The sequence below is a fragment of the Bufo bufo genome, chromosome 1, assembly GCF_905171765.1.
Source record: "Bufo bufo chromosome 1, aBufBuf1.1, whole genome shotgun sequence".
Taxonomy (NCBI): domain Eukaryota; kingdom Metazoa; phylum Chordata; class Amphibia; order Anura; family Bufonidae; genus Bufo; species Bufo bufo.
Window position 1 is genome coordinate 200,422,255 of NC_053389.1, and position 20,024 is coordinate 200,442,278.

At 45.5% G+C, this 20,024-nt stretch overlaps 1 long non-coding RNA gene across 1 annotated transcript; it reads right to left on the reverse strand.

Moving 5' to 3' along the window:
- Positions 1 to 733: 733 nt before the first annotated feature.
- On the reverse strand, positions 734 to 16,608 carry LOC120986913. Its single transcript, XR_005775842.1, has 3 exons — positions 16,487 to 16,608; positions 7,695 to 7,697; positions 734 to 767 (listed from the first exon to the last, which is right to left on the reverse strand). It is a non-coding gene; the product is annotated as an uncharacterized LOC120986913 (long non-coding RNA).
- Between the last annotated feature and the right edge of the window lie 3,416 nt (positions 16,609 to 20,024).

The following is a 20,024-nucleotide window of genomic DNA, read 5'->3' on the forward strand; positions in this document are numbered from 1 at the left end:
AAGTTAGTGGAATATGAGACTTTGTAAGAAAAAAATAAAGAAAAAATCATCATTTTCCGCTAACTTGTGACAAAAGATAAAAAATTCGAGGAACTCGCCATGCCCCTCACGGAATACCTTGGGGTGTCTTCTTTCCAAAATGGGGTCACTTGTGGGGTAGTTATACTGTCCTGGCATTCTAGGGGCCCTAATGTGTGGTAAGTAGGTAAATGACCTGTGAAATCCGAAAGGTGCTCTTTGGAATGTGGGTCCCTTTGCCCACCTAGGCTGCAAAAAAGTGTCACACATGTGGTATCGCCGTATTCAGGAGAAGTTGGGCAATGTGTTTTGGGGTGTATTTTTACATATACCCATGCTGGGTGAGATAAGTATCTCGGAAAAAGACAACTTTTCCCATTTTTTATAGAAAGTTGGCATTTGACCAAGATATTTATCTCACCCAGCTTGGGTATATGTAAAATGACACCCCAAAACACATTTCCCAACTTCTCCTGAGTACGGCGATACCAGATGTGTGACACTTTTTTGCAGCCTAGATGCGCAAAGGGGCCCACATTCCTTTTATGAGGGCATTTTTAGACATTTGGATCCCAGACTTCTTCTCACGCTTTAGGGCCCCTAAAATGCCAGGGCAGTATAAATACCCCACATGTGACACCATTTTGGAAAGAAGACACCCCAAGGTATTCAATGAGGGGCATGGCGAGTTCATAGAAATTTTTATTTTTTGGCACAAGTTAGCGGAAATAGATTTTATTTATTTTTTTCTCACAAAGTCTCCCTTTCCGCTAACTTGGGACAAAAAATTTCAATCTTTCATGGACTCAATATTCCCCTCAGCGAATACCTTGGGGTGTCTTCTTTCCGAAATGGGGTCACATGTGGGGTATTTATACTGCCCTGGCATTCTAGGGGCCCTAAAGCGTGAGAAGAAGTCTGGAATATAAATGTCTAAAAATTTTTACGCATTTGGATTCCGTGAGGGGTATGGTGAGTTCATGTGAGATTTTATTTTTTGACACAAGTTAGTGGAATATGAGACTTTGTAAGAAAAAAAAAAAAAATTTCCGCTAACTTGGGCCAAAGAAATGTCTGAATGGAGCCTTACAGGGGGGTGATCAATGACAGGGGGGTGATCAGGGAGTCTATATGGGGTGATCACCCCCCTGTCATTGATCACCCCCCTATAAGGCTCCATTCAGATGTCCGTATGTGTTTTGCGGATCCAATCCATGTATCCGTGGATCCGTAAAAAACATACGGATATCTGAATGCAGCCTTACAGGGGGGTGATCTATGACAGGGGGGTGATCAATGACAGGGGGGTGATCAATGACAGGGGGGTGATCAGGGAGTCTATATGGGGTGATCACCCCCCTGTCATTGATCACCCTCCTATAAGGCTCCATTCAGATGTCCGTATGTGTTTTGCGGATCCGATCCATGTATCCGTGGATCCGTAAAAATCATACGGACATCTGAATGCAGCCTTACAGGGGGGTGATCAGGGAGTCTATATGGGGTGATCACCCCCTATAAGGCTCCATTCGGATGTCCGTATGTGTTTTGCGGATCCGATCCATGTATCCGTGGATCCGTAAAAATCATACGGACATCTGAATGCAGCCTTACAGGGGGGTGATCAATGACAGGGGGGTGATCAGGGAGTCTATATGGGGTGATCACCCCCCTGTCATTGATCACCCCCCTATAAGGCTCCATTCAGATGTCCGTATGTGTTTTGGGGATCCGATCCATGTATCCGTGGATCCGTAAAAATACAAACGGACGTCTGAATGGAGCCTTACAAGGGGGTGATCAATGACAGGGGGGTGATCAGGGAGTATATATGGGGTGATCACCCCCCTGTAAGGCTCCATTCAGACGTCTGTATGTGTTTTGCGGATCCGATCCATGTATCCGTAAAAAACATACGGACATCTGAATGCAGCCTTACAGGGGGGTGATCAATGACAGGGGGGTGATCAGGGAGTCTATATGGGGTGATCACCCCCGTCATTGATCACTCCCCTGTAAGGCTCCATTCAGACGTCCGTATGTGTTTTGCGGATCCGATCCATGTATCAGTGGATCCGCAAATGACAATGATCAATGACAGGGGGGTGATCAATGACAGGGGGGTGATCAGGGAGTCTATATGGGGTGATCAGGGGTGATCAAGAGTGAATAAGTGACAGGGGGGGGTAGTGTAGTGGTGCTTGGTGCTACATATTACTGAGCTGCCTGTGTCCTCTGGTGGTCGATCCAAACAAAAGGGACCACCAGAGGACCAGGTAGCAGGTATATTAGACGCTGTTATCAAAACAGCGTCTAATATACCTGTTAGGGGTTAAAAAAATCACATCTCCAGCCTGCCAGCGAACGATCGCCGCTGGCAGGCTGGAGATCCACTCGCTTACCTTCCGATCCTGTGAACGCGCGCGCCTGTGTGCGCGCGTTCACAGGAAATCTCGGCTCACGCGAGATGACGCCAATCGGCGTTAGCGTAGCCTGGGAGAGCCGCCGCAATGACGCCTTTCGGCGTTAGGTGTGCGGCAAGTGGTTAATATTATAATAATAATAATAATAATAATAATAATAACAACAATAAAGGGACCACATATTTCTTTACTCTTACTATTACTGAAAGAAAATGAAGTATAGTGGTAGGTTGTGGTGGCTCACTAGCAAGTAGTTAAGGTATGGTGCTGCAAGCTCATATAGAGGGAATCACCCCACCCTCTCTTAAAAGGCAAATGTAGTAATAGAGTAATGAGCGAGCACTCATACACTTGGCAACCAAATTGACATGTGCAGAAAATATTTATTATATCCCCATAAAATACAAGTAATAAAATTTATAAGAACAATGTAGCAATAATATACAACATTACAGTCACATATTGTGGTAGATATGATCAACACTATATTCATATGACTCAATAGTGTCGATAAATTCAATAATATATATCACACCAAGAAACTTCAAGTATATGCTGTTATTTGGGAAAGAGGGGGTATTATCTTCTAGAGCTCTATCCCAATTTGGGAAACTGAATGTCACTGAAAATGTTGTAGGTGTATTCACTGGGAGCGCAATATGTTCATAAAGTGTCCACAGGAATCCTGATAATGTGAAAAGTCTCTTATAGCTGATCCTTTTAAGCTCGATATGAGCTTTGGATTGGAGAAAAACTTTAAATCGATGTTTGGCTTACCGTCTAGCGTCTGCTGTCTCCCTATTGCTTCAATGGAGCTTTAAATATTTGCCGGCTTATTCAGTCGCTCCATACAGCAAGCTGGTTTAAATTTCGCAGGAGTTCCAAAGATCGCAGGAGTTGCCACTCTGTTCCGCAATTTCCTTTGGTGCAGCTTTCGACGATAAGAATAGTTAATCCTTTACTGTAGAGATTTTCTTCTGTATGGCCATACAGTATTATCGGAGGCTTTTCAATGCAGGTACATCACTTGTTTCACCAAGTGTATAGAAGCGATCCGTACCATTGAAATGAATGGGACGGCTTGGGTGTAATTACACCTGCTCACCACTGCAGATGCAACGGCGAGCAGGTAAACTGCTGGGGCTCCGATCAGAAGCTGCCACCCTGGGGCCACTGCCACCAATGATTTAATCGTGTGGAGGGGGCGGCCGCAATTAATATAATACTTCGAAGAGGGGGAGTAGAAGGGAGGGGCTGTGGCCACTGCGCCACCAATGAATATAGTTAACATGCCCGAATACAAACGTAGTCTGCATGTGCCGGCCATATCCCATACCTGGCCTCTATTACTGCGCGCTGTGATCCGCCGCAATTAACCCCCCAGGACCTGAGAGGTTAATTGCGGCAGATCACGGTGCGCAGTAATAGAGGCCGGGTATGGGATATGGCCGGCATATGCAGGCTACGTTTGTATTCATTCCCTCCCCTGCTCGTCCTCTCTTTGCTCATTGGTGGTGCAGTGGCCACAGTCCCTCCCCTCCTCCTCCTAGTCTGTTCTCATTGGTGGTCAGCGGCAGCCGCACACAGTGGAAAGGGAGGGACTCCCTCCTTCGCCACTGTGCCGGCTCAGGAGAACATGGTGAGTGCCGAGAGCGGCGCATGCCAAGTTCTAATGCGATCTGCAATATGGCGATATGGTGATATAAACGAAATCTCTATCGTTGGCCAGAATTATATAGTTTATATTGCATATCGTCTATATCGCCCACCCCTAACTTGGACAACCCCTTGAAGGGGTTTATCCCATCTTGCTGTTACTAAGATATGATGGGACTAATCGCTGACCACCAGGTGGCAGGGAAGCAACAGACCTGGCCGACACTCTACTGTTTCAGTAACTACTATTGCAGTGCACGGGAGCACGGAAGAGTGTAGTACAGCAAACTATGCTGTTTTTCTGACACAAAAACAGCACAGCTGTTATGAACAATGGTTGTGGAACCACTGTGCCAACTAACCAGTTTGACATTGGGCTAATCCTGAGGGCGTTGTCCTGGCAATCTCCTGTTTTTTTCCCTTTACCCCTATACAGGGATTTTGACTTCGCTGCAGGGGAGCCACCAGGCCACTATCTCTTGGAATTGTCCTGGTATAGTTGGCAGCTGACACACAGTGGTCAGAGACTCCAGTGCAACTCATCGGAGGCACAGGAAAACCACACAGACATAACCAGGCGGAGACTAGGCTGGCAGAGTACACGCAAGACCAAGGCAAACATAGCCTGAACAAGACAAGAGCAGGCCACATAATACATACAGATCTATGGAACAGACACTGGTAAATGACAAATGGAATTTAGGTCAGAATTTAGACACAGAACAAGCTTTCAGAACGTGAACCAGCGGCTGGGACAGGGAGACTGGTCAGAGTTGAGCGAAAGCTGAATGGAGAAAAGTACAGAAATATTCCTAATGAAAACCTGATCCAGAGTGCTCTGGACCTCAGACTGGGCTGAAGGTTTACCTTTCAACAAAACTGACTCTAAGCAAACAGCCAAGACACCACAGGAGTGGCTTAGTGACAGTTCTGTGAATGTCCTTGAGTGGCCCAGCCAGAGCCCTGACTTTAACCCAATTGAATATGCGGTATGCCACACCTAACAGGGGAATTATATGTGAGGTCACGGTGTGAGCAATAGGTGAGCCGAGGTAAATACAGTTCTGGTTACTCCCGGTTATGTCGTCCCTGGGCAGGCTCGCATAAGTGAAGAGGAGAATGGCACAAGAACTCTCTGGGGCACACTCTGGTGTAAGGGACACTGGCCAGATGGTGGTTCGAGGTGCCCTTGATGGTCTGTATTAATGTGCCTATGGCAAGGTCACTTGTAGTCGTGACGCCAGTACCTTTTGTATAGAGGTACAACCATATACTGTGGTGTTAATTAAGGAACTTGAGACAGACAAGAAGGATGAAATCCAGGGTGGAACTTTACTGAAGATAACTCTGGATAACAGTACATCCAAAGTATTAAACAGTCTCTTGGTATAGAGGTAACACTGCTACAGGTCCTCTGCTGACAGGTGTAATGTCTCTCTAGCTTTTAAATGATGTAAGTTTGTAGCCTTACTGGTAGAGGACTTCAGGGCTGGTCCTGGTTTCCCTATGCAGGTTAGTGAAGTTGCCGGAGGCTGGTGAATCCTTCACTTTTGAATCCAAAGGTCCTAAGGCACTAGTAGAGATGGCTGTAACCCTTTGGGGGTCTCTTTCTTTAGTATTTTCTAAGTTAATATACTGCTGAGTATGTGGCCCACTTCAGCTTTGGGCTGAAAACTGACTGAGAGATCAAGGCTGCAGACTGCACACACTACACACTGCTAGACTGCACTGGACACAACTGGTCTGGAACCTGAGACTGACACACCCAGACTGAACACACTCCTACACACACTGCCTGAGCTGGACTATATATATGGGAGGTGTTATCTCCCCCTAGTGGTAGGCTCAGTGTAATGCACTCTAAATACACCTGTAAGCAGGGATTATGCATAAAGACACATTGCAGCACTATATAAGAAGTGCAAAGCATAATACAACAACTTTGCAGTACCCACAAGGGTAGTGGGACACTGCAAATATCTCTGGAGAGGCCTGAAAATGTCTGTCCACCAACGGTTTGAGAGGATCTGCAGAAAAGAATAGCAGAAAATCCCTAAATCCAGATATGCAAACCTTGTGGCATCATACCTGAGAAGATCGGAAGCTGTAATCACTGCTAAAGGTGTTTAAACCAAGCCTGGCTCCATGTCATGTTTTTGCCCTACATTCAACATATAAATTTAGAAAAGAAAGCATATAAAAGTATAGCACACTACGCTTTTCCATCCTGCAGAGTCCAGTTAAAAATAATGTACCGTATATGCCGGCGTATAAGCCGACTGGGCGTATAAGACGACCCCCAACTTTTCCATTTAAAATATAGGGTTTGGGCTATACTTGCCGTATAAGACTACCCCTGAATGCCCAGCCCTCCCTGTCTTCAAGACGATCTTCTCCAGTCCAGGGAACTGACTGGGATCTGTGGATGGCACTGATATGGGGAGGAGGATCAGTGGATGACACTGCTATGGGGAGGGGGATCAGTGGATGACACTGCTTATGGGGGGATCTATGGATGACACTATATAGCATCTTATGCTATATGTTTCATCCACAGATCCACCCCATGACAGTGTCATCCACAGATTCCCCCTCCCCATAACAGTGCCATCCACAGATCCCCCTTAAACAGTGCCATCTACATATCTCCCTCCCCATAACAGTGTCATCCACAGATCCCCCCCCCATGACAGTGCCATCCACAGATCCCTCTCCCCATTACAGTGTCATCCACAGATCCCCCCCCATGACAGTGCCATCCACAGATCCCCCTCCCCATAACAGTGTCATCCACAGATCCCCCCATGACAGTTCCATCCACAGATCTCCATCCCCATAACAGTGCCATCCACAGATCCCCCCCCACCCCCCCATGACAGTGCCATCCACAGATCCCCCTCCCCGACGCTCAAAGTGGTATACATTTATTAACTGTAATCTGTAACTTTAACTTTAAATGAGCGCTCATCTCTTTACTAGGGTACCTTACTCTCAGCTCCGCTAACAGGAAGTGCGGGCGGCGCTCACTTACTGACGTCACGCGCCTGCGCCGCCTAGTGGGAGGAGCAGGCACGTAACGTCAGTGAGTGAGCGCCGCCCGCACTGCCTGTTAGCGGAGCTGAGAGTAAGGTACCCTAGTAAAGAGATGAGCGCACATTTAAAGTTAAAGTTACAGATTACAGTTAATAAATGTACTCCTCTGAGCGGCGGGTCCCTGTGTATTCTAACCCCCAGGCAAGCGTCCCCATGGGAACGCCTGGGGGTTAGAATATACCATCGGATCTGAGTATACCCGGCGTATAAGACGACCCCCGACTTTTGAAAATAATTTTTAGTGTTAGAAAGTCGTCTTATACGCCGGCATATACGGTACACGTTAACGTATACTTTTTCTTTTTTTTACAATGGAGCTCTATGGAGTCGGATGCCACTATCCGTCAGAGGCATCTGTTTAACGTATACATTTTTTGTATACTTTAAATGTAAGACAAAAACATAATGTAAAAACGGCATAAGTCCCCAGCAAAGGGTCTGAATACTTATATCAATGCAAGATTTTAGTTTTTCGTTTTCAATAAATTAGCAAAGATTTCAAACATTCTGTTTTCACTTTCTCAGGTCAATGAAACTCCTTGAACAAAGACTTGTATTGTGTCAAAAAAGTATGAGGATAGTGTGAGCACCCTAACCAAGTGTTCTACAAAGGGCACCAACCGCGGGCCCTGCTCTGGATTCCTGCAATATTTTATATTGACAGCCTGAAACACATTATCAAGATATACAGCAGTAACGTAAGATTTAAGAAACATATACCGTAACTATTAACACCAGACTCTAAACCCCATATCATGGAGCATACAGTAACAGGATAAAGGGGCAAATCGCAACATTGTTCAAGTTAACTGCAACATATAACAGCAGAATGTTTACGTGAGAGAGGTAGGACCAAAGTAGCCATCAATCTCCCCACACAAGAGAGGCCGGCACTTTTTCCTATTGTGTACAAGCACGGCCACCGCTGCTGGACTGCAGGGTGGTCATAATCCATGGATACAAGGAGTGTATAATGTAAGGGAAGAAGGAACCAAGCCAGCAAAGGAAGCAATATGGGTAATAATACATTAGTAAGTAAATTGTATCAACTTTATATTTATGATAAATGCCATTTGCTGAAGTGAGACAACCCCTTTAACTCCCTGTTTTTCCCTGGCCGCTTGGAGTGCTATATCCAAGTCCTTATTGCTGATTAGTTGAGGAAGCGCTGGCCTAGGAGGTTGTCCTGTGGCAGCAGTCTGGCTGGGGCCCCTCAGCCATCATTCTATAAATTCCCACGGGTTTTGACCCTCAGACCGTTCGGGCAAGCCGAGAATACATAGATTGTTCTCCTGCAGCAGAGTCCAGATTCCTTTATAGGAGTTAAATGGTGAAGACCAAGGGGAACATTTAAATAACACCCTTAGGAGCAGCCCCAAGTCAAATAAGTTCAGTAGACCGCAAATCCACATCTGCTTTCTTAAGGTAGTTTTTTTGGAGGAGGTTTTGAGGCAGATTGGCCTTCAGCTTTTTCAGCCAAAGCCAGAAGTCTATGCAGCAGGAAGAAGAAGTTTAAGTCCTTCCTTTATATTTCTTATTCCTTTCAAATCCACTTCTAACCTTTACTGAAAAACCTGCAGGCAAATCTGCCTCAAAACCTCCTCCAAAAACTCCATATGAATTTACCCTAACACCATGAACCATTAAAGGGAACCTGTCACCTCCAAAAAACATCCCAAGCCGGTGTTCTGTCAGAAAACCTTAAATCGTCAGATTCCCTTACCCCACGTGACTTCCGGGGGTGTGCGCCTCCGCGCAAGCACAGTACCACAGCACGGCGCCTCCACGCAAGTGCAGTACCAGGGCATGGGTAAGTTAAAATTACAGTGAGAGTTGACTCATGGACGCGCGCACGGACACAGCGCTGAATTGAAGCCAGCCAGCAATAAATCTGAAGCGCGCTGTGTAGTGAGGGTAAGGAGATTTTACAATCTGCGTGTGCGCAGTGTGAAGGTAAGGAGATTTAACAAGAAAAAAGACCGTTCGATCTCCTTACCCCTGGGTGCACGCGCGGAGTCCGTGCGCGCGTTCCTAGTCAACGCTCACTGTAATTTTACCTTACCCATGCGGAGGCGCACACCCCCGGAAGTCACGTGGGGTAAGGGAATCTGATGATTTAAGGTTTTCTGACAGAACACCTGGCAGCAGTATCTGAGAGTAGCCAGCAGCGTGTTTGTAACAATCATTTTCTTCCTGCAGGCAGATGAAGCAAAAGCTGTAAAAACGTTCTTTTATCCCCTGCAGGCGCGCTTCTCTAGTCAGGCTTGAAGTCGGCTTCAAGTCACGGTAACCACGCCCCCTTCCCTGCCTCTTCGCTGTGATTGACAGCCGGCAGTTTGGCAAAGCCAGCCGAACTGTTGTGCATAAGCGCTGTTAATCACAGCGAAGGGGCAGGGAAGGGGGCCTGGTTACCGTGACTTGAAGCCGACTTCAAGCCTGACTAGAGAAGCGCGCCTGCAGGGGATAAATGAACGTTTTACAGCTTTTGCTTCATCTGCCTGCAGGAAGAAAATGATTGTTACAAACACACTGCTGGCTACTCTCAGGTACTGCTGCGGGTGTCCTGCTACTCTCAGGTACTGCTGCCGGTGTCCTGCTACTCTCAGGTACTGCTGCTGACTTGAAACAAGATATATAAGACTTCTACTGTAGGTAACTTTGATACCTAGTGTACATACACATGACAGCCACCCCAGCACACTGTGTATGGATGTAGCAGAGCTGGGTGTGTTGGGGCAACTGTCATTTGTATGGTTGTACACTAGGTATCAAAGTTATCTACAGTAGAAGTCTTATATATATATATATTTTAAGTAACTGGCTATACAACTCTCATAGCTGTGTGGGTAAGTGCTTTGCCTCTGATACAGAAGGTCATGGGCTCGAATCCTATCATAAACTTTTCTGAAAGACAGGCTAAATAAGAACACGAGCACCAAATCTTCAACACTAGAGGCTGCTGGGAACACAGGAAGATGAAGAGGCCTGCATCGCATCGCTGATATGGAGGTAAGTATAAAAGTGTTTCTTGTTTTTTTTAAATACCGGACGTGTTACTTTACTGCCCGCGGAGGAGGGGGGGGCTATTTGGTGCCATGAACTGGCACATAGAGGGGGAGGAGAGAGGCACTTGATACTGGCGCATTAGGGGACAGGGGGAGAGGATGGCACTATGATATTGGCACATGGGGGGGGGCAAGAAATGGACATGAATCATGAGGGGCAGAAATGTGAAATGATGGGGGGGGGGGAAAGGGACATGAATCATGAGGGGCAGAAATGTGAAATGATGGGGGGGGGCAAGAAATGGACATGAATCATGAGGGGCAGAAATGTGAAATGATGGGGGGGGGGCAAGAAATGGATATGAATCATGAGGGGCAGAAATGTGAAATGATGGGGGGGCAAGAAATGGACATGAATCATGAGGGGCAGAAATGTGAAATGATGGGGGGGGCAAGAAATGGACATGAATCATGAGGAGCAGAAATGTAAAATGATGGTGGGGGGGGGCAAGAAATGGATATGAATCATGAGGGGCAGAAATGTGAAATGATGGGGGGGGGGCAAGAAATGGACATGAATCATGAGAAGCAGAAATGTGAAATGATGGGGGGGGGGGCAAGAAATGGACATGAATCATGAGGGGCAGAAATGTGAAATGATGGGGGGCAAGAAATGGACATGAATCATGAGGGGCAGAAATGTGAAATGATGGGGGGGGGGGCAAGAAATGGACATGAATCATGAGGGGCAGAAATGTGAAATGATGGGGGGGGGGGGAAGAAATGGATATGAATCATGAGGGGCAGAAATGTGAAATAATGGGGGGGGGGGCAAGAAATGGACATGAATCATGAGGAGCAGAAATGTGAAATGAGGGGGGGGGGGCAAGAAATGGACATGAATCATGAGGGGCAGAAATGTGAAATGATGGGGGGCAAGAAATGGACATGAATCATGAGGGGCAGAAATGTGAAATGATGGGGGGGGGGGGCAAGAAATGGACATGAATCATGAGGGGCAGAAATGTGAAATGATGGCGGGGGGGCAAGAAATGGACATGAATCATGAGGAGCAGAAATGTAAAATGATGGGGGGCAAGAAATGGATATGAATCATGAGGGGCAGAAATGTGAAATGATGGGGGGGGGGCAAGAAATGGACATGAATCATGAGGGGCAGAAATGTGAAATGATGGGGGGCAAGAAATGGACATGAATCATGAGGGGCAGAAATGTGAAATGATGGGGGGGGCAAGAAATGGACATGAATCATGAGGGGCAGAAATGTGAAATGATGGGGGGCAAGAAATGGACATGAATCATGAGGGGCAGAAATGTGAAATGATGGGGGGGGGCAAGAAATGGACATGAATCATGAGGGGCAGAAATGTGAAATGATGGGGGGGGGGGGGCAAGAAATGGACATGAATCATGAGGGGCAGAAACAGTGTCGGACTGGGGAACCTAGGGCCCACCAGTAAAATTTATTTTCGGGGCCCACCGGACAGATGCATTCAAATATAATACATATTTTAACAAGTTTTTTATATGAACATACAGGGAGTGCAGAATTATTAGGCAAGTTGTATTTTTGAGGATTAATTTTATTATTGAACAACAACCATGTTCTCAATGAACCCAAAAAACTCATTAATATCAAAGCTGAATATTTTTGGAAGTAGTTTTTAGTTTGTTTTTAGTTTTAGCTATTTTAGGGGGATATCTGTGTGTGCAGGTGACTATTACTGTGCATAATTATTAGGCAACTTAACAAAAAACAAATATATACCCATTTCAATTATTTATTTTTATCAGTGAAACCAATATAACATCTCAACATTCACAAATATACATTTCTGACATTCAAAAACAAAACAAAAACAAATCAGTGACCAATATAGCCACCTTTCTTTGCAAGGACACTCAAAAGCCTGCCATCCATGGATTCTGTCAGTGTTTTGATCTGTTCACCATCAACATTGTGTGCAGCAGCAACCACAGCCTCCCAGACACTGTTCAGAGAGGTGTACTGTTTTCCCTCCTTGTAAATCTCACATTTGATGATGGACCACAGGTTCTCAATGGGGTTCAGATCAGGTGAACAAGGAGGCCATGTCATTAGATTTTCTTCTTTTATACCCTTTCTTGCCAGCCACGCTGTGGAGTACTTGGACGCGTGTGATGGAGCATTGTCCTGCATGAAAATCATGTTTTTCTTGAAGGATGCAGACTTCTTCCTGTACCACTGCTTGAAGAAGGTGTCTTCCAGAAACTGGCAGTAGGACTGGGAGTTGAGCTTGACTCCATCCTCAACCCGAAAAGGCCCCACAAGCTCATCTTTGATGATACCAGGCCAAACCAGTACTCCACCTCCACCTTGCTGGCGTCTAAGTCGGACTGGAGCTCTCTGCCCTTTACCAATCCAGCCACGGGCCCATCCATCTGGCCCATCAAGACTCACTCTCATTTCATCAGTCCATAAAACCTTAGAAAAATCAGTCTTGAGATATTTCTTGGCCCAGTCTTGACGTTTCAGCTTGTGTGTCTTGTTCAGTGGTGGTCGTCTTTCAGCCTTTCTTACCTTGGCCATGTCTCTGAGTATTGCACACCTTGTGCTTTTGGGCACTCCAGTGATGTTGCAGCTCTGAAATATGGCCAAACTGGTGGCAAGTGGCATCTTGGCAGCTGCACACTTGACTTTTCTCAGTTCATGGGCAGTTATTTTGCGCCTTGGTTTTTCCACACGCTTCTTGCGACCCTGTTGACTATTTTGAATGAACCGCTTGATTGTTCGATGATCACGCTTCAGAAGCTTTGCAATTTTAAGAGTGCTGCATCCCTCTGCAAGATATCTCCCTATTTTTGACTTTTCTGAGCCTGTCAAGTCCTTCTTTTGACCCATTTTGCCAAAGGAAAGGAAGTTACCTAATAATTATGCACACCTGATATAGGGTGTTGATGTCATTAGACCACACCCCTTCTCATTACAGAGATGCACATCACCTAATATGCTTAATTGGTAGTAGGCTTTCGAGCCTATACAGCTTGGAGTAAGACAACATGCATAAAGAGGATGATGTGGTCAAAATACTCATTTGCCTAATAATTCTGCACGCAGTGTAGGATGGTTGAGGTGCTGTACATTGTATATATGTGTGTAGTGCAGTAAGTCTACTGTATTATGTGCCACTTGTGCATGGGGTGGGAGACTAGGGGCCCACCTTGCTCAGGGGCCCACCGGGGGATTCCCCTGTACCCCTGTGGGCCAGTCCGAGCCTGGGCAGAATTGTGAAATGATGGGGGGGAGGGGGCAAGAAATGGACATGAATCATGAGGGGCAGAAATGTGAAATGATGGGGGGGGGGGGGGGGCGCCAAAATGTAGATTCGCTTGTGTTGACAAAAATCCTTGCACCGGCCCTGATGCTACTGTCTACTCTAAGGTACTGCTGCCGCTTGGGATGTTTTTGGGAGGTGACAGGTTCCCTTTTAAAGGTGCTTTCATAGCGTTTTTTAACTGATGACCTATCCTCTGGATCGATCAGCTTGTTTGGGAATTCTCGCAGTTAGCGCCACGGTCTTCTCTCTGCTAACCAAGAACAATGCGTACAATGTATAGCGGTATCCCAGCCCCAGCCCATTCACTTCTATGGGGCTGCGTTGCGCCTGGGCCACGTGACCGTTGAATGTGATGTTACACAGCTAGGAAAAGCAGAGCTACTGTGAGTGCAGTGCCTTCTTGAAGACCCCCACGATCAGATACTGATGACCTGGTAAAACCCCTTTAACCCCTTCCTGACCCTGCAATTTTCAGCTTTTTCTTTTTAATTTTTTTATTCTCTGCCTTGCCAGAGCCATAACTTTTTATGTTTTTCCATTCACATAGCCGTACAGGGGCTTGTTTTTGTGGGACAAGTTGCACTTTCTAATGGTGTGATTTAATATTGCATACGATTTAGTAATAGCCTGTGAAAAAACTATTATAAAATGGGGTGGAATTAGAAAAAAAAAACTTGATTCGCCATAGTTTATGGGTTTTTGGCCTCTGAGAGCTTAAAGTGGTTCTCCGGCGACTTTTAATATAGATGACCTATAGGTCATCAATATCAGATTGGCGGGGGTCCAAGACCGGTACCCCGCCCATCAGCTGTATGTTGAGGAGGCGCGCTCCGTGCCAGCGCTTCCTCCTATTCAATGTTTACCTTCTCGCCGTCGCCCATCTGCAGCGGTGAAACAGGTGTAATTGCACCAAGCGTCCCATTCATTTCAATGGGACGGATGGCTCCTATACAAGTGTATGGGAACGATCTTCCCATTGAAATGATGGGACGGCTTGGGTGTAATTACACCTGTTCACCGCTGCAGAGGTGACGACGAGAAGGTAAACAGTTGAAGAGGAGGAAGCACTCCTCTACATACAGCTGATCGGCGGGGGTACGGGTGTTGGACCCCCGCCAATCTGATATTGATGACCTATCCTGAGGATAGCAATGAAGAAAGATAGCGGGCAGCATCTCCAGTGAATCCTTTATTTGGACAGACTTTACAGAAGTGTGCATAAAATCAAGCAGCAACATTTTGGCTGTATCCCAGCCTTTAAGGACCCCTGCCGTTCTGATATTGATGATACTATCCTCTATTCATCTTAGCACAGCGCTATTTCCAGAACTCCCATAGAGACGAATGGAGTGGTAGGTTAACATGCTTGCTCTTGACTCTCCATTCATTTCGGTGGACTCCAAGAGGTACAAGACCCTCGTTCTTGTGAGCGGTGGGGTTTCTAGCATAGGACATATGGGACGGACATGTGCTCCTTTACCTGCTGTAGCATAATGATGCAATCACTAAGAATCACACTAGGTGTCTCTTTCTAACCTTGAATCGGATCTGAATCTGATCCATGATATATAAGCAATATAGGCATTGCTGATAAGACATAAGATACATCCATATACAAGTATCGTTGGCATTTGTTCTTCCTTCTCTATGATGACTGTTAGGACATTTTCATTGCACTGTCTATGATATTCCCATAATTTTCCATAATTTATGTCTGTGATTTTTAAACATATAACACTTGGAACACTTTCAATTTTCCAAAGGAGCTGTCCAAAATGAAAGGTGGAATCTGATGGGTTGCTATGGGCAACAAAGCAGTTCTACTTTACACCAGTTTGATAAATGACCCCAAAGATCTGAACTTGAAGCATAAGAGTTGCCTACACGCTCCTCTAAGTAAAGGCCTTAAATATTGTCAATTGTGCTGACTTCCTTTAAAGGAGGTCACTGGGCTTTTTAAACTAATGTTTTTTTAACCTGTGCAAGAAAGACAATTTAGTTAGTACTTACCCCTTCATCACTCGCCGATGCCACTGTCTGCGCCGCAGGCTTTAGGTCTCGTCCACACTAACGTTTTTCACAGATGCATACTCCTGCTTTTTTTTTACGGACAGCATACTGATCCACTTTACTTTATTATTTTTGTCCACATTTCAGTGATTTTCTGCGGTCGGTGTGCGATCACTACTTTCACCCGTGTCCCGGACTGCACACGTCCATTGAAGTCTATATGTCCGTGAAAATCAACACGGATGGCATCCTTGGTGGGTCCGTTTTTTACTCACTCTCCTGAATTAATTTTCATCTGTGCAATGTCCATGGATTACGGATGACACATGGAGAGGAAAATCTGACAAATGAACCAACCACGAATCCTTCACGGACATCTTCACAGATTATATAAGGACATTTTAATTGATGTACAGTACAGACCAAAAGTTTGGACACACCTTCTCATTCAAAGAGTTTTCTTTATTTTCATGACTATGAAGGCATCAAAACTATGAATTAACACATGTGGAATTATATACATAACAAACAGTGTGAAACAACTGAAAATATGTCATATTCTAGGTTCTTCAAAGTAGCCACCTTTTGCTTTGATTACTGCTTTGCACACTCTTGGCATTCTCTTGATGAGCTTCAAGAGGTAGTCCCCATAGTCATGAAAATAAAGAAAACTCTTTGAATGAGAAGGTGTGTCCAAACTTTTGGTCTGTACTGTATGTCATACTGACACGGAAGTGTGGACGAGGCCTTGCAATTATGCAGCTGAACAGGAAGAGAAGGGAAAATTCTTTAATCACTTCCCATCCGCCACATGACTGTATACGTCAGCGATAGGGTCTTTAAAGATGGCTCCTGCTCTGCAGTGGAACAGGCGCCAGGTTTCTGCTATTTGAAGCTGCAGATTGGCAATAACGCCTCAGATGCAGCGGTCTATCTATTTTACTCACTTATATAGCGCTGACGTATTCTGCGGCACTTTACGGACATTCTCATTGCTTGCTGTCTCCAATGGAGCTCGCAATCTAAGTTTCATATCAGTATGTCTTTGGAGTGTGGGAGGAAACCTACGTAAACATTGATCCTCGGACCCCAGCGCTGCAAGGCAGCAGTGCTAACCACTGAGCCACCGTGGTCAATTATGACCACGGCATCTGAGTGGAGGAGATCGGGCGGACTCAGCAGACATGAGTGTAACTACCAGGGTAGCAGGTGATCCCCAATAACTAGGGGGCCTATGTCTACTCAGACATATGTGCAGTTTGTTGTGTATATGGACAATGGAAGAGCGCATTATGTTATGCATTATTTTTGTGCCGTGACTTCACTGGTTCATTTCTGTATATCACCTTGTGATATCCACTGTGAGCCTTATTGCTGCACTGACATCATGTGAACATTATGACTTTGCTGTGACTTCATCGTGTACGTTATCCACATACATTGTGACATTACTATGTGCATTATCCCTGTGCATCAGGAAACATAATCATAAGCTTCTCCTATTCTTGCTGCAGAAGATGGTCATGGTGGTGTGGATGCCTATTCTAAGTTTTGCTATGGGGCCTGATAGGTATATATTATGCCCCCATCAGTAGAAAATATTTCTGGTCTTTGATTGCCCTTATAGACCAACACAGGACAATAGAGAAATGCAGAAGAATGTTGGCCTATTCTTAGGAGAATATTAAAGGGAACCTGTCACCGGGATTTTGGGTATAGAGCTGAGGACATGGGCTGCTAGATGGGCGCTAGCACATCCGCAATACCCAGTCCCCATAGCTCTGTGTGCTTTTATTGTGTCAAAAAAACAACAACGATTTTATATATATATGTGAATGAGGCAAGTAAGAAGCTCAAGGAGCTGTTACTAACGTTTCCGGAGTCCAGCCACGCCCACTGTGAAGGAGCCCAGCACCGCCCCGCATCCTCCGAATCTCCTCCTTGCTCCCCGACGTCACAAAGCTAGAGCGCCGCAATCTCGCAATGCGCGAGCTAGAACATGCGCAGTGTCGGTATAGTGTTCCTTCCCTGTGCTGGCATCTGCCTCAGGGAACGAACTGCGCATGCACTATCTCGCGCATCGCGAGATTACGGCGCTCTAGCTTTGTGTGGTCGGGGAGCAAGGAGGAAATTCGGAGGATGAGGGGCGTGCCGGGCTCCTTCACAGTGGGGGTGGCTGGGCTCAGAGTCAGAGAACGCTGGACTCATCTCTCCAGCATGGAGGAGACAGGACCTCATCTAAAGTTCATTTACACAATAAAAGCACACAGAGCTATGGGGACTGCGTATTGCGGATGTGCTAGCGGCCATCTAGCAGCCCATGTCCTCAGCGCTATACACTAAATCCCGGTGACAGGTTCCCTTTAAATTGGTGGGGTTTACTCTTTCCACCTCACTGATCAGCGGACTGAAGAAGCTGCCTCATTTACCAGGGACCGTGCCGTGGTTTTTATAGTGGCTGTGCTGGTATCACAGCTCATTTCAATTCCTTTGAATGTGACTGAGCAGCTCTGACTGTATTACCAGGCACAGACACTATCACAAGTATGGCGCTGCACCAACAATGACGTTCAGCAAGCAGGACGCAGACTGGCAGTGGATGCCGAGGAGCAGACTCCCACCGATATGATATTGACAGCCTATGCCATCGATTAGCCACCAAGTTTGTAGTCCCTATTATTATTTTATTATTATTCTAGGACGGCTGGATGAGGACTATAAAATAAGGGGTAGTTTTCATGGGATATATGCTAGCCAGGGCTGACACATGCTGTGTAGATAAGCCCCTTATATCTTCTCTGCTGTTGATAAAACCTTGGACATTCTTCATATCTCTGATTATTTCATTTATGTTCTTCTTCTTATTTATAGTTATGTGACCCCACTTACTCTAGATAGTTGACCCTCTACCATGCTGTAAACATCTGTGTATTATCCTTGGCCTGTAGTCTGAATGCCACGGTGGACGTCTCTCTGGAATGTCCCTGATAATACTCCTCTCCTCCTGAAATGATCTGGAGACTTTCTACCTTGTACCAGAAAGATAAATCACTCGCCATGACCTTGATCCATTCCAATGTTCTCGTCCTGCCCTTACTCCTTCAGTCTGGCCTGATTTAATCATTGTCTTCATTGCATTCATGTTCTACATATATAAACAATGTAAAAGATGAGAATTAGTGAGGTGGAGGAAGAAATATATTGTCTTTTCACAGCCGAGCACTCAGGAGGTCACGGGCGTAGATACAAATGTGGGAACACATACAACTACTAGGAAGCCCTTGGAGAGAACAGGCTCACTTCTGGTTGATCCTTTGCTATTATGGAGCAAGAACGTATGGAGAATACAGACCCTTCCATGCCACATGGCAAAGCCTGGCATCATTATGGGGATTTTGCTCCTTCTATGTTCCCAGGCTTGGAGGTAAAAAAAAAAAAAAAGTTTGATTCTATTACAAGGTTTTAACGTACATTGTGCCAGGTTTATCTGCACTGGGGAGTTCTGTTTTTCTGTTATTCTAGATGCATGCAGCCACCTATAGGGGGAGCTAACGGCATTTGAGTTCAATAGGAGCTGTATTAATCTGCATACAGTGAGCTCCCACTAGTGGTGGCTACAGGTAACAACTAGGACACAGTTTTAGGACAGCAGTTCAATGTCAGGCTCCTTCCACCTAGAAAGGGCTCAATAGCTGTCCCATTCCCCACCTCTATGATAGGTAACGACCCTTACGAGTAAATAAAGGCGGACAATAATAGGACATGTTCTATTTTTTTGCGTAACGGAAATACGGACATACGGAAACGGAATGCACAGCTTTTTTTTTGAGGACCCATTGAAGCAAAAAAAACAAAACGGAACGGACACTGAAATAAAATACGTTCGTTTGCATGAGCTCTAAAATGGTATCAATGAAAAGTACAGATCATCCGCCAAAAAAATGAGCCCACACAGCTCCGTGCACATAACTACAGAAAAATTATAGGGGTTAGAATATGGTGAAAAGAAAAAAATACATTTTTTTCAAGATTTATTTTTTCAATATTAAAAAGCAAGAAACACTATACAAATGTGGTATCGCCATTCTTGTACTGACCCGGAGAATGAAGGGCACAAGTCAGTTTTACCGCATATTGACCACTGTGGCGGAATTATGTTTTTTTTCCAATTCCATCCCTTTGGGGATTTTTTTTCCAGCTTCCCACTACATTGTATGCAATATTAAATGGTACAATTAGAAAGTACAACTTGTCCGTCAAAAAAAAGCAAGTACTCCTACAGCTATGTGAATGGAAAAATAAAAAAAATATGGCCCTGGAAAGGCAGGGAATGAAAAAGAAAACACAAAAACAAAAAAAACTTCCGGGGTGAATGGGTTAAAATGCTTCCCCTGTTATATCCTGAACTTTGCAGCAGAGGGAGTACTTCCTCTGCAGTCTGAAGCTCTGCTCATGAAGGTGCATTCTGGGCTCAGCGGGAG